This window comes from Saccostrea echinata, unplaced genomic scaffold (assembly GCF_033153115.1).
Source record: "Saccostrea echinata isolate AGI-Se365-2 ecotype Australia unplaced genomic scaffold, CSIRO_AGI_Sech_v1 ptg000016l, whole genome shotgun sequence".
Taxonomy (NCBI): domain Eukaryota; kingdom Metazoa; phylum Mollusca; class Bivalvia; order Ostreida; family Ostreidae; genus Saccostrea; species Saccostrea echinata.
The window spans coordinates 272,372-289,027 of NW_026889765.1; the positions used below are offsets into that span (position 1 = coordinate 272,372).

The 16,656-nt window shown below is 32.8% G+C and overlaps 1 pseudogene; it reads right to left on the reverse strand.

Annotated features, from left to right (window-relative positions):
- Nucleotides 1-14,392: 14,392 nt before the first annotated feature.
- Nucleotides 14,393-15,678, reverse strand: LOC133188714 (uncharacterized; annotated as a pseudogene).
- Between the last annotated feature and the right edge of the window lie 978 nt (nt 15,679-16,656).

The following is a 16,656-nucleotide window of genomic DNA, read 5'->3' on the forward strand; positions in this document are numbered from 1 at the left end:
ATGAAACATTGATTCATGTTTGAGTGTACTACATACAGCTACACCATATGTATAGCAAATTTTATAAATAGACTGGTTTTTATTTATGAATTTTGTCCCTATAATTCACATCCGCAACAATAAAAATGTTTCGCTTTCATATCTTACACACTCCCAAGTTAAAGAGTACCTATTATAAATCCTTTTAATAAAATCAAAAAGTAATGATTATCTCGTGAGAAGTGGAAAAAAAATTGAAACATAACAACAACTAAGACTTTCATATAGGTCAAAGCCAGTTTTAACATTTTACTCATATTTTTCATATATTTAAGGTCTTCCGTTTCCAACGGAAGACCTTCTACTGATTCTGATGGTTAAGATTATTATTCTTTTTTTTTTCTTCTTTTTCCTAGACGCCAACTTTGAGACCTCATATCTCGCTCATTTCTCAACGGATTTTGCTCAAATTTGCAGAGTTTATAGACGTTACAAAACTCTATCAGAATGCTGTCAAACAGTTCAAAAAGTCACTTCCGCTTTTGAGTTATTGCCCTTTAAATGAAAATTTATTAGGCTTCATTTCCAGACAAAGGCTCCGAGACTACAAAAGCTGGAGCAGAAATTCTACCGAATTTAGATAATAGAAGGATTGAAGTTGTGCACATCGGTTTTTGTTTTTCGATTTCTGTATTCAAAATGGCGCTAATTAGGGGTCAAAATTTAGAACGCCTAAAAGAGCGAAATTTTAGACATATTTTCCTTTGTATCTTTAAAACTAAAAATATTTTGATAAGACATGTAGAATAAAAGTTGTGCACAATTTCAAGGCCTTTCATTTGACACCACTAAAAAGGGGCTGGCCCCTCAAATTAGGGATCTGGAGCCCTTTAAAGTTTTTGCTTTATAACTCAAAAACGGTAAATATTTCGAAATGGCTGTCGTTAAAAAAGTTGTTCTTTAACATCTTATTGATTTCATGAAAATGTTATTTTGTTCGAGTCTTGTGTTTTAAATGCGCCAGAAGCTTGACCCATATACAGGTACTGTTTTCATTCAGCAAGTAAACGAGAGCTCTTCATGCGTGTAACTAAAATAAACTTACTATAAATAATAAATCTGGCTACATTAGATGCTAATATTCTTTAGAATAAGGTTCTTGAAGTGTTTTGTGCTTTATTTCCAAGTTATTTTTTGACAACTTTTCGTTTTATTTCATTTTTTTCAAAGTCGAATAAACCAGTCTACTAAAAAAAGGGGAAAAAGATAACCTTTTCTTCTTATCATACTAGATGAAATCCCGCGCAAGCGCGGGGAATTGAATTTATACCACTACCGAAAGAAAAATTCCAATAATATATATATAATATATATTGTAGTTTCTACTGACAACCTACAGGTTTATAGGAGGAAGAAATACTTTTGAAGTAGATGTACGCCCCCCCCCCCCTTTTTTTGTAAAAACTTGAAAAATAACTATTTCATTAATTGACGTTTATTGTGAGACCTGTTATACTATGTTATAGTTATGGATATTGTAATTCAGGTGCTTTTATTTCATTTCCGTCAAGGAAAAAAGCAGCGAATATGCACATTTTATTAAATAAATTGGTTGGGGGGGGGGGGTAGTTTTTAATGCCCTGTGAATAGGCCGAGTATTTGATACAAAAGACTGTATTCTGAAAAAAATGTATTGACTAAAGCACAAAAATTTACAGCTTTAATTGTGTTTGAACAATACCTTGTTCATTAATTTTCTCTTTTCATGTAATCAAGTTTATTACGAAGCAAAATTGTACTTCGGGTTCGTTGCCACTATGCTCTCAGTGAGGATTTTACCGATAAAATTTATTAGGAAAGGCTATTACATATATCATATGTAATAGTCTTTCGATATATAAATATATTCAAAACTTATAGTGTTATCAATGATTTACCATTATTTCAATGACCATTCACACAAAAGCTTTTTTTTATGTTCATGCAGCATAATCGCCTTGGTTTTTTTTAACATCGGGCTCGATCCTATATGATGTTCTAGAAGCTTCCGTCAATATTAAGATCGGTGAATGACGAAAATAATTTGCACATTTCCCTTTTTAATCGGGTATCACAACTTATTTCTTTTATGTCATTTAAATCAAGTTTTGATTGAATAATTCAGTGATGACGTTTTATGAAATAAATAAACGATTGCTTGTTGTCGGTGTCATTAAAAATTGCCAGTAACTTAGATCCGCCAACCGAAACGCCACCGTACTCATGTTTTTGCTATTTCATGACTGTTTATAGAAAATGAGGGTAGACTTTTAATTTAATGTACGATACTAACTATGCGAGTGAAATCTAAATATAGTTTACGGACATCATCTTGTATACAGTGTATTGTTAGAGGAGTTAGTAAGAACTCTGGTGCACCCGTTTCGGAGTTTATTTGCAAAATTTATTAATTTATAAGTATAGATAAAAACAAACAATATACTGAGAAAATAAAACATAACTTTGAAGCATAGACTATTCACAGCCATTAAGTGTGCGCCTTTTACATTCACCTTGTGTGTTTACAATTATGTAACACCTCCCTCGATAGCGCATGGCAAAGGAGGTCACCGGGGATCAATCGGCGTGTGTGATCCAGCGACCTAGTCATACACAAAACAAATCATAGAATAGCCACTCCAAATTCATTTTGTAAACTAAGTCATGAGTGGATAAATATGTTGAATTTTTCAGATTATTTCATAATATCTTTGATTAAATCGCTAGTGTATTTTATTTAATATTTTATTCGCTGAATTACAGGAAAGTTGCATAGTTATTTTTATAAACAATTTATTTCTCGATATCGAGTTAATTGTCTGTTTTATTCATAATAAAATTCAAAATATGTAACCTTAATTAATTCCTACTAGTAATGGAACTTTTGAAACTTAAATGTACATGTATGTAATCTAATATACGTTCTTTTGTCGACGCCCTTAAAATGTACAACTGTATATATACAAAGCGTCCCAAATCTATGCATATCGAGCGTATGGAAATACAAAATCCCACATTCACACGCGCCTCCAAAATATGTAGAATGAGACATACATGCGTAACTGTATTTGAATATTACAAATTTATTAGACACCTAACCTTGAACAAATTATTTTTTTGTACTAAACTTGTTATTGTATGCGAACAAAATGATAAACATGTAATTATTTATAGGTTCCCATTATTTTTTTCTGAAAATCAGAACACATTTATCAGCTCTCTTAAGGTTTTACGGATACATACAATGTACACGCATGCAAGTACAGAACATGCACGTTTTATAAGTGCATATGCAAGAGCGCCCCAAATTTATGCATATCGAGCGTTTGAAATTCAGAAAAATTCTAAATCCCAAGTCTTTTTTTCCCCATTATCTTTGCAATAAAATATCGGTTAAACTGAAATGATTTTATTGATTTACAGCATATATTAAAGTCAATTATAGGTCCGCTGAGTTGATCATGAGTTGTTTTCATAACGGGTAGTCCTTCTGGCCAGTCATCGTCACGGTTTGTAACATCGTAATTACACAGGTAAATACTAAGATGTCAATCCATATATTTTCCATAAGAAATGAATTACCGGGAGATGTCTCGTTTTCTCTGAATATATATTAATTGACAGCGTTTATGAACAGCTGTTAAATCACAGGCCTTTGTAAACCGGTAAATCACAAAAAAGAAAAATCCGAGACAAAAAACAGAAAATATAAATGTCTCTGGAAATAACATTGCCTTTAGATAACTAAAATAAATTAATGTCCGCCGATTTTTGAATTAATCTGAACATTCATTGATGTGTACCTGTACAAGCAGTGTGTATATTTTTATGAAGCCTTCGTCCAAACGAACAATATAATTAATCTTGAATGAATTAACTAACACCTCAGTACACACACATTCGCCTACACCTGAAACCTAATCAAAATCAGATCTTTTTTACGGCCCGAAATTCTGATAGTCGCTGTATTTCTAATCTGATTGACTATACATGTACAGTACAGACAACGCGGATCCCGTATTTCCCGCGTCCCGTCGCGGTATAAACACAACGCGGGATTTGGCCAGGTGAGACAGGTTAACCGCGTTCCCTCCGCGGGAAATTCATCACCTACCTGTCCCCGCCGCGGTTAAATCATCGATCAAGTAGTATCGTAAACAAACGGGAGTTATCCCCCCGAACAGGAATTTTGCGAAATTCCCTCTTTAAAAAAAACAAATTAAAATCCCGCAGTGTATGTATATTTATGAAAATATTTTCTTGTATTTCGCAAAAGGTGAAAATAATGAATGAACAAAAAAAAAAAAAAAAAAATTGTAAAGCAGAATATATTTAATCGGTTTTTTTTTGTTTTTTTTGTTTTTTTTATTTTTTTTATTTATTATTATTAATTTTGTTAAGTTATATATCAATACTAAAGCGACATCTTTTTTAAAATAGTATCAAGAAAACTAATTATAAGCTGAGTCATTTGAGAGTTTAACGTGACAAATTTTAATGTCTGAAATATAAATTCTAATAACTTCTCTTTTCAAATTATATGCGAACTGCAATGTTACATACACGTGCTAAACAATAGTCAGTGCGAGTTCCGATTAACAGTTTTCAGCATTCCTATGAGGATAAAAATATATCTATATACCGTTCATGTTTTTTTTTTAAACCAAATTTAGAACAATATAATTCATTTAAATAATTTCACTTTACTGTATTAATGTGCAAGCATTTCCCTGAAATTGTCGAATGACCGGAAAGCTGTAATATTCGATGGTGAGCTTTGCAGTGAGTGGGCGCGTGAACGTTATAAAAGATATCAATAAAATATAACAATTTTTTTCCCTCCATATTTACTTCTTTTGTAAACAGTGGTTTATTTTTAATTTAAACATTTCTCCAATTACAGAAGATGGAATGTGCATGGTGATGAACTTCACAAAACAATTAAAACGGGGGGGGGGGGGTATATCACTAAAACTTATTATTCTCAATAATATACTCAAGAAAAAAAATCAATTCCAAGTTTACTTGAATATATTCTGTTTCTTTGTGTATTAAGTATTAGTCGCGATCATTTCCTGTGTATAGGGATTAGCAGAGCAAGAGCAGGAAACGGCATGCCCTAGGGGTTTCACACCTGTCCTAGAGTACCTGTGCTAAATTTCTTTGCATGTGCAAGGCGTTGTCTAGCCATACAACACACCAGTCCCTTCAACGTTCATTATTTCATTATTTCTTCATTTTCAAATGTAACTACAACTATGAAAGTTACGCGAGTCAATATATACTTTTTTTTTTACCCTGAGTGTATATTAAAAGGAAAATTTAAAGATCAATCATACTTTTAAAACAAATTAATAGAGTTTAAATGAAATAAAATAGATCAAATCAAATTATGTTTTATTACTTTTTTTTAAAATGACGACGGGCTTGGTATTTATGTTTCTGTTTAATATATATGTACATGTACATGTGCATGTATTATGCAAGTAGAATGTAAAATTAAAAAAAACGTACAGAATGTTACGGCACGTGCAACGTTTTTCCTTCGGTCAGTTTGTTGATTTATCGGGTCCATCGATTAAAACAAAATATTCATGATAGAATTTCAATGAAATGAATTGCTTCTGGATTATTTTTTTTCCAGTTTCAATATGTCGTTTCTGTGAACAGATAATATACTGTAGCCGATTTATCAGTTTATTGTCCAGTTGTGGACTTTGACTAATTCTACGATCAAGTTTTTGAAAAACACCGAAATAGTGACAGCCACAGACACTATTTAAGGTCTTCCGTTTAAATAGGACGATTAAAGACAAAAATATCTACCGAAACAAGATCATCGTCGCAAGCCACGGGTTTTGTGTCCATTCTATATTTCCACAAACCCGTGGCTGCCTCCTACCAAATTCTCTCGTTCTCGCGACTGAATCATTGAATATTTATTAAGTGACGCCAGATTTACCCTGACCAATGAAATCACTCTGTAGCAATTTTTGGTACGCTTAAATGGCAGCGCCCATAATGAAATCATGTTTGCTATGCGTGACAGATTTATTGAAAAAAAACACACGATAGATCCTGAAGAACAGATGTGAGTGACGTATATTCTAAAATACTTACAAGGTTTTACATTAAAATACAGGGTTTCGAATGTAGACGTTGTGTGAGAACGCTGAATAGCGTTACTCGTTAAGAAAGGAAATTCGAACCGAAGTTGATGTACAGCTCGTGGTTATGGTTTCATCCAAATACAAGATAGACTGATCATTTTCATTGGTTCTGACTTGAAGCGTCAGATGTTATTCCATTGGTTGAATGTATGTTATTAATATTCATGAGAACAAGAGAAATTAGAAGGAGGCAGCCACGGGTTTGTGGAAATAGAATGGACACAAAACCCGTGGCTTGCGACGATGAAACAAGATATAATAACATATTTTGGTGACATGTGGTAGGTACATGTATATGATATTTTAGGCCCGATATCCAAGAGGGGTCCAGTGTTAACAAATGGAAGTGACTTACCTTCTCTATTTCATAATACCGCGGGTATGATTTTTTAATAAAACGTTAATTCTACGTTATTTTTATGGATTTTTTATATGGAATACATTGTAAATGTGTACTAGAATATTAATTTATGGAAAAAGACGAATAAAAATATTCTTGGACCCCGGGGTGTATATTGGGGGGGGGGGGGTTCCTGTCCACAAGCACCTGTGCAACATTCAAGCTTAAAAGACCTTTCAAACAATACAAATCAGGAACAGTGCAAATCTTTTGAAATCAGAGGTAGAATCAAGTGCCATGGATCTGTCATGTTGTAAATTTTGAACTTACCAGTTGTCAGTAATTATTGCCACCCGGTAAATTCAAAATTTATAGCATGAGAGATCCTTTTCACGCTAGCACTTACCCCGACACGAGACCTTATACGGTCTCATCCAAAGGACCGATCTCCACGTTTTACTACTTATCCAAACTGGGCTTAAAACATTCTCAATGAATTTTTTAATCATTATGTTGAACCTAACAAATCATTCCGACTCGCTGTATGATCTGAAAAAACATGGCTGAACTTATCCATTCAGAAACTCACAGACTGGGATTGCTTTTAACCAGTGTGTGTTATGGCCTTGATGCAAGGTCATTTGGTCGAGTCAAGGTCACTGACAGAGAAACTATAATTTCGCTACCGTATTTGTACTATTGAAACATTGCTGGTATCATGCAGAGTGTGACATGGCCTTGACTCAAGTTCAAGGTCACTAAGGATAAGATGTTTTGACTGTATGTATGGACTAAAAGAACATGACGTGTCAATGTGAACTTTTCAAGTCGGTAACATACAGATTGGGTTTTATGACGAGAGTGTGTCATGGTTTGACGCAAGGCATTTGGAATGTTCAAGGTCACGTACATTCCTTTACAGTTTTTCCTAGCGAAATATTGTAAGTTGCTTCCCCTTACAAGATTGCTTACATGTATAACTTTAGAATGTGGCATGACCTTAACTCAAGGTCACTTCTTCCTTCCGCAGCTCCAACGGAAGACCTATTCGTTGCTTTGCAACGAGCTCGCTCCAGTTAAAATAACTTTTCGTTTCTCCATGTGCAATTTCTAACACAACTACAAATAGATAGGCGATAATGAGTACATAAGACGATAAAATAATCATAATATCGTATATATATTGCATATGAGATTTTTAACTTGGACGTTTTCGGATCATTACTCCTGGTAATAAAACAGCTTCTGGCAGTAGAAATGGCTATCATTACAGACCGTCAAATTTTTTTTTAGACCACATGTCGAGCGACATATTATCATACCCCCCCCCCCTCCCAAAAAATACCATGTTCAAACGCCCGATCTATGAAGTTAAATTCTATATAAACATCTTTCAAGAAAAGAAATATGACAGACAAGGCAAAATTAGCAGATATATTTGTTAATAATACATTCAGGATACATGGCCGTGGCCACCCCCCCCCCCCCCCCAATATTTTGCCGATTTATAGAATACTATATTAAACAAAGCTGCTATATGCTTGCTCCCCTAAATACGTCTGATGACCTTTTTTTCTTTTTATTATTATTATTATTATTATTTTTTTTTTTTTGCTATTCAATGAAATTTTGGTAATTGATAGTGTCCCCAGCTGAAATTGTATTGCTTTGCCCCCACCCCACTGAAATTGCTACCTACGGGCCTCGGATATATAATGAATTTATGCAATGAGCGAGTCACGAAAAATCAAAAGTATTTAAATTAAATTTTTATCATAGAGATTGAGAAAAAATGAAAACTGCGACTGAATTTATGTTTTATACTATATATACAAGGACAAATGTTATTGGCATTGTTATTTATTCACTTTACTACTTTCTTGTTTAAATGACAATAGTAATTGGTCGAACTGTCCCACGCATTGGATGAGTGAGGGTGGGAATCCCGACGCCCCTAATAACCTCTGTCTTTTTTTTGTAAATGTAATTTTTTTTTGCTTCATATTTTATGTCAAAGCTCTAATCCCCCCTTTATGAATTTACACTACCAAATGTATAAACATGCTTGCTAATCTTGGTTGTCCTCTCTCCCTTAGGCCTGTTACATTTAAGAGGAGTAACTCAAAATAGAAAGAGATAGCAAGTAGCCTCCCTTTGTGTGTTGGCTAGGTCACTTAAAACCATAAAGAGTTGTCACTGCCTTGGTTGTAAGTTATTTCTTTATACAATTTAGGGCATTTGTCTTATAGAGGCCTGCCACAAAAATTGCACTCGATCTGTAAAATCAATCTATTGTTTATTTGATTTGTCAACTCGAATTTTCTAGGTTCAATACTTTGTTACATAATTTATGTTAAGAGGTCAAGGGCGGTTTGAATTTTTTGTATGTAGAACTTATATGTCCATTATCCTAAAATCAAGGAAAAGGCATCTCTTTTTTGGTAAGAATTTGTCAGCTTCCGGGGGCTTCGCCCCCGGATCATCTCCAGGGCTTTGCCCTAGACCCACTGGGGGCTTCAATATAGCCCCCCCCCCCCCCGTTATGAAATTCCTGGATCCGCCACTGGAGGTCTCGGATCAGAAAAGGTTTTCACTAATAAATAATCTTTAATCTTTTGAAACGCATTTTGGGTATGGGTTATAATTATAATAGTTATATATACTAGACTCTATTTCATTCGTATGTGGTCAATGCAGACTTCACGACAAACAATTTATGTTTTGTAAGGTGGCAAAACAATCATTGAGCGTTTTCTTCTGGAACCCGAGTTTCGCGAGATTTCGAGACAAACAACGAGAGTTTAAATCCGGGTTTACTTGTTCTTAGTAGGGTCAGAACTCTGAAACATGGCGGGAGAAGTGGGATCTGCAGACCTGTAGGTTTTCATTTTATGCATTAATTTGAAGAATTTTCATATTACATGAACAAATATGCATCACGTACGATATTTTGGCTAAGTTGATACACAAGCGACTTTTCTTAAATATACATTTCCTGACGATTTCATTCGTATTTTGGTAATACATGTAAATAGCGATGACAACAGTAGAACAGGTATTACAAGTGAAATTGATGCAAAGCATCAAATCGGTCGCAAAAATGTTAAGAAGCATTTTGAAATATTTCGATATGAAAGAGTTCAAGAACATAAATTTCAAAGTAGAAAAATGGTGCAGAAAGTCGCTAAAGACAGCTGATATGAAATGGATATTTCATGTTTGTTCTTATTTATTGAGACATCACAACCCAGTTCTTATATTGCAAACTGTGTGTATTATGATGATTGGAAATTCTTTTTTTGTTGTTTATTAAATATTGTAATTTTATTCTGATATTGTTATTGTTGTTTGATAGTGTGTCCATACAGGTAGAAGAGAATGGGTCAGTTTTTTCGGCTTTCGTACATGTATCAAAAGAACTAGCAGATATTTACGCTTCCCCCAATGGTAGTAAGTTATGAAAGTAAATAATAAGTATTCAAATACCTTAGTAACAAAGAACATACCCATTTTCAAAACGTATTATATAATAATTTTTAATTTCAGTAGAAATGACTGAATAAATGTGCATGTTTTAGAAAGAAAAAATGTCTTCTGCATAGTGGTGTCAGATATTGGATTAGTTTTCGGTTGTCAATACTTCTGTTCTTATGTCTTATAAAAAAAGAAATAAGTCTTGATTGAGTTTACAGGCTAATTAGTTCAAGGAACTTATTTATACATGTCAATTGAATGATACAATTTAAATAATGTCATTTACAAACTAAGAAAAAAAAATTATGAACTTTCAAATTAGATCCAGAAACCAAAAAAGCCATTAAAGACGCAATAATATCAATTTGCAACGTTCGACAATCATGACACCCCAAAAAAAATCTTCAACACATGACAACACACCCTCATCCTCTTCAAACACAGCCTCTTCAAGCTGCTCAGGAGATTCTCAGGTAGATTGGAACTTTCAGGAAAATCATTCTCCTAGATCTTTGCCAGATAAAAATTTAGATTTTCTGTTAATGTCGACTTGTGAAAGTACAAAATGTGTCTCATCATTCTGGACAAATTTAGTCATTGAAGATGCATACATACATATAAAAGTTATAATGTTTCTGTTTTGATTGTTTATCACACCATATTGAAAACAAATTCCCTGAATATGACACTTGACAAAAGTTCACGCCTGCACGGTGTTCATGATTTGCTGCCGAAGTGCTACACCAACCCTTCTGTTAGCATATATATTTGGATAGGCATTTGGGTGGCCATCCTAATCATTTTCAATAAAAGCATCAACATCATCATTTTTTTTCTCTTTTATTAAAACATGGTACATAAATAATTCAATGTACAGAAAATCATAGTACATACATTGCATAGAAATTTATAAATCAAAATCACAAATAATTGCCTACTTCTAGATACAGATTATCATTAATTACATGTGCTTTCCTTAGAATCACGTTTTGTAAATAAAGACAATTTTTTATCTTATTTCGAAAAACTTCTATATACATGTTTTCTTTTTGAAATCTACATTTCATTTTATATTTATAAATGGTAAAACAAATGAATGACAATAGATTATTCAATTTAGTTGTTTTTAAATTGATTTCATTGTAAAAACCAAGTACCAGTATTTTCCATGTGATTTCAAAACCCAAAAACAAACTAATTTTTTTCCAAATATTTTCACAAAGTTTTCACCTGTACAGGAGATGTTCAGTGTCTTCAACAACCATACAATATTCACAAAAAGGTTCTACATCTTTGTTCCATTTACACACATTTAAATTATTGTTCAATATGCAATTCAATAATCTACAATTGAATTCAGCAACATTTTTTCATACATATACTTAATTTTAGCTAGATATACATTTTTCCAGACATATTTGTAACTAAGATCAAAAGTCTTTTGCCACATATTTTCATAAACTGATCGTTGAAACTTTATGTTTACCAAAATTGAATAATAAAAATCACATTTAAGGTTTGCTACAGTTCTTACACTATTATCTCTAAATAAAAATGACACTTCGTTTTTAATGTTAATAAATTTTGCATATGTACAATCAAAATTGTTTTTGTATTCTCTGAGTGCCTTCTTTATCATGATATATTCACAGAGTATATTGTTTTTTCTTTTCTAGTATATTATAAAAGTGTTCAATACTAAGGAAGTTTCCATCATTATCAAAAAGATCTTTGATATATAGAATATCATTTTTTATCCAGTTTTCAAAACAAAGAGGTTTAGAATCATACTGAAACAGATTATTGTTCCAAATGAATTCCGATAAAAATTGGTCTCTCTTTAATGCACAAATTTGTTTAACTTTTTTACATTTATTGAAAGCAGAAAGGACTTCACCATAAAAAAGAGGTATTCTTAGCATCTTAAAAAAGCAGTATTTTCAAAGTTACATACACTTGTTTTAACAATATCATTAACTGACAGGTTTTTAAGATTAAGAATATTATTCAACATTTTATATATTATACTTCTTTTATCTAGTATTCGTTTTATCCAAGAAGCCTTCGCTGCAGTAAATTTACTCTCTATATCAACAATACCTATTCCACCTTGGTCAACTTTACCAATTAGCGTATTTCTCTTTTTCCTATCTTTTTTCTTCCATAAGAAATTAAATACAAGTTTTGATACATTTTTAAAGAATTCATTTTTTGGATTTGACAAAATAAAAGCATTATATACCAATTTAGATAATGCTAGTGTATTTATTATAGTGCATTTTCCGAAGATCGTTAAGTTTCGCCTTCTCCAAACACTCTGTATTCTTTCAAGTTTCTCTAATTTATTTGTCCAATTCATATCATAACAGATATCCTTATCATGACCGAAATATACACCTAATGATTTTACATGACTTTTAGCAATTCTAACACCACAAATATATTTTTCATTTAAATACATTTCAATTAATTTTCCTGTCAATAAACATTCTGTTTTGTCCATATTCAATTTCGGGCCTGCGACTTTGCTAAATTCACGTATTGTTTCTAAAGCTTTTTTCAATGAATAAGTGTCTTTCAATAAATTAGTGCAATCATCGGCATGCTGTACGATTTTTATTCCATTATCACCTGGCGATAAACCGATGATTTCTTCATTATTTTTAAGCTGAACTGCTAGTATTTCTAGCACGAAAATAAATAAAAGTGCTGACACAGGACAGCCTTGTCTAATCCCTCTTTGCATTTCACATGATTTTGACATCCAGCCATTATTTTTAACTTTAAAAGTTGGTTTAGAATATAATGTTTTTTATCATTTTGATAAAATTTTCAACAAAATTAAATTTTTCTAGAGTTTTGTACATGAAGTTATATTCAACAGAATCGAAAGCTTTTTCAAAATCGAGAAAGAGCAAAATACCATCAATATCATTATTGTTACAATATTCAAATATGTCTAATATTATTTTCGCGTTCTCCCCAATGTATCTACCTTTGATATAAGCACTTTGTTCACTACTAATTATCCTACTAACAACTTTTTGCAAACGATTAGCTAGAACATGAGCAAAAATTTTGTAATCAACGTTTGTAAGACTAATTGATCTATAGTTCTTAAGATTTTCTTTCTCTCCTTTTTTTTATATATCAGGGATATCACAGCATTTCTTTGCGGAAAAGGCAAAATACCATCATCAATACTTTTAAGTAAAGAGGAAAAGAATATTTCCTTTATATCATGCCAAAAAACCTTATAGAATTCTGCTGTTAAGCCATCTTGACCAGGGGATTTGTTATTTTTCATTTTAAGAACAGCTTCTTCACATTCTAATTTTGTAGGCAACATGTCACATAACTCTTTCTCGGCCTTTGTAACCTTTTCGCAGTTAACATTTTTTAAATAGTTTTCTATTTCATTATCAGAAATCTTCTTACTAGTATATAATGAACTATAAAAAGTAAACAAACATTTCATAATATTATCATTGTCACTGATAACAGACTCATTATCATCCTTGATTTTAGTTATTGCATTATTTATTTGCTGCTTTTTTCAAGACCTAAAAAATAAGAGTTACCTTTCTTACCCTTTTCTATCCACAAAGCTCTAGATCGTACATAAGCTCCATTACACTTCTGAGCATACTAATTATCTCTTTCTTCTTCAAGTTGTCGTTTGTACCTCATATTTATTTCAGTATAATGTTTTAAATCTAGTAGTTTTAATTGAGTTTCTATAAATTTGATACGCCTTTTTTGATTATTAGCTTTATTTTTTGAAAAAGACATACAGAAGTCTTTAATGGATATTTTCATTCGTTCCCATCTTACTTTTGGATCATTTAACTGTTTTAATTCTTCTTTTTCGTCACTTATATGTTTTCTTAATTTTTCACAAAATTTTTCTTCAGTTAATAATGAGTTATTTAACTTCCAGTAACCACTACCTCGTAAATTTTCAGAAGTACTGAGATCAAAACCTAAGCCCAAATGATCGCTCATACGTAACCCTTTAACACTAGGTGCTCTACGCACAGTAATATTACAAAGCGGGAAAAACATATTATCATTAATAAAACATAATCTATTCTGCTTTTGGGAATGTCCTCTCCATCACACCACGTTAAACCATTTATACTTGTTTTTCCGCTGGAAATCCAGCAGTCATTTAGATCAAAATATTTCAAAAATTTTCTTAAATTCTTAACACTTTTATCATTTTGATTACAGTCTAATTGACAATTAAAGTCACCACAAACAACGAGCCCTTCTATATTCATAGCATATTGACTTACCCAAGATAATAATCTTTTTAAAAATGCAATTCTAGAGTGTTCAGCGTCAGGTGCAAAAACATTCACAATTGTAGTAATTCTTTCATTATATTTCAAGTTAACTCAACATCATCATGATGTAGTATGTATAAATTATGTAGTATACATCCTGAAATAATGAGCCTGACTATTCGGTCCAACTTTCGAACTGATAATTCTCGCAACCTACGGAACCTCCCTTTCAGATGACCAAATACACGCTCAACAACCTGTCTCGCAGAAGACAGTCTTTGACTAAATCGCCTTTTTGAGCATTCAACCGACCATTGTCTCGAAAGGAGTGACCATCCATTTTCTCAGAGGATGGGCGCTGTCTTCCACTATGAATTTCCCTTGCGTCACACTCTGTCCATTTTCAGCTTTATCAAATAATGACGAATTACGGAGTACGCGGGCATCATGCGTACACCCAGGCCATCCAGTATATGCGTCACGTATAAGCATGTCACTGTCAGCAACAACCTGTTAGAATAAAAGGCACATTGCAGAACGTTTTTTAAAGAGAAAAATATTTATGTCATATCCTCCTTGCCAGAATACCAAAATTTAATTGAATTCTGTCATTTTTCAAAAAAAAATAATTGAATTCTGTCATTTTTCAAAAAAATGTTTATATCATAACAATTTGCATCATTTTACCTGTAATTGAACTGATGAAAAAATTTTCGGGTTATAATAGTCGTTGTCGCCGCCAGGAGCTGCTGACAAGCGAATATGAGATCCATCAAGACAGCCAATGATACCTTGTATGCCAGAATTAAGTGGAAACTCTCCAGACTGAACGTTTTGCGTTTGAGCATCAGGCCAATTTATAACCTACATAATAATGAAGATGGTAAGATTTGTGTTTTCTATTAATTTTATGTAAAAAATAAAAAAAGATTGAATGGCTGAAAAGGTGCCTGTACTAATTATATGAGATACTTGCGTCAATTAGGTTTTCATTAACAGCCGTTGGAACTCGGGCAACTATCACGTGGACTGTGGTAACCCCAACTGCAAATGTATTCCCCACCTCTCGTAAGGATTCCTGGTTTGCTATATACCAAAGGAATATAAGGGGCTGTTTTTCTGGTAAGATCGGTTCGGAACCACCTGGCCATGGATTATCGTCAAGTGAATGTATGATACTATTCAATATTGTATTAAAAATTTCAGGACTGACACGAAAATGTCTGAGAAACTGTTTGTTGTTAACTTGAGGGACGATATCCTCAGAAAATCCGCCTAACCTTGGAATATGACAATGTTCCTGGTTAAGGACAAGGGTGAGGAGATGGAAAGACCAAGTCTGTTTAATCAAGAGGGTTTCATATTCATTTTCATTTGAAATTATCATTTCTTGAATAACTTGTTTATCAACATGCTACATTTTGGAGAGTTTCTAGAGGTAATTATACCCCACGCAACTAGTTGCGGGGGGGGGGGGATAATGTTTTTGACCCGTCCGTCAGACATTCAGTCCGTCAGTCCTGTTTTTTTTTGTCAGTGCAACTCCTCACAAACCGCTGCACAGAATTTCGTCAAACTTTGCAGACATATAGGACACAATGTGTAGATGTGCATATTACCAGGAAATTCTGATTCCTTTATTTTTTCTGGGAATTTCGGCACTTTTCAACTTAGATTTTGGCCATATCTTGAATATATAGATGAACAGTTTATCAGTGTAACTCCTCACAAACCGCTGCACAGAATTTCGTCAAGCCTTGCAGATATATAGGACACAATGTGTAGATGTGCATATTACAAGGAAATTCCGATTCCTTTATTTTTTCTGGGAATTTCGGCACTTTTCAACTTAGACTTTTGATTATATCTTGAATATAGAGATGAACAGTTTGTCCGTGCAACTCCTCTTAAACCGCTGCACAGAATTTTCAAACTTTGCAGATATTTAGTATACAGTGTGTAGATGTGTATAGTACCAGGAAATTCCGATTCCGTTATTTTTGCCCTAAGAGTTTTCCCTATTATTGAAGAAACTTTCCAGCTAGGTAATAAGGAAATCCACTGAAATCAGCTTTTGTAATGAAATTTTATGTGAAATATTTTATGACCTTAAAATACCCCTATTGGTTCCCCCCTCCCCAAATTGGTGCTTTGCCTTAAATAATTTCACAAGTACAGTATATAAACAAATTCATATGATCACATCATAATTTTGTTTCCATCAATTATTTTAAAGAATTTAAATAACAGTTTGTCAGCAAAACTCCTGCACTGAATTTCCTGAAACTTTGTAGGTATGTCATACATAATGTATAGATTTGTATATTACCTAGAAATTTTGATTCCATTATTTATCTGGAAACTT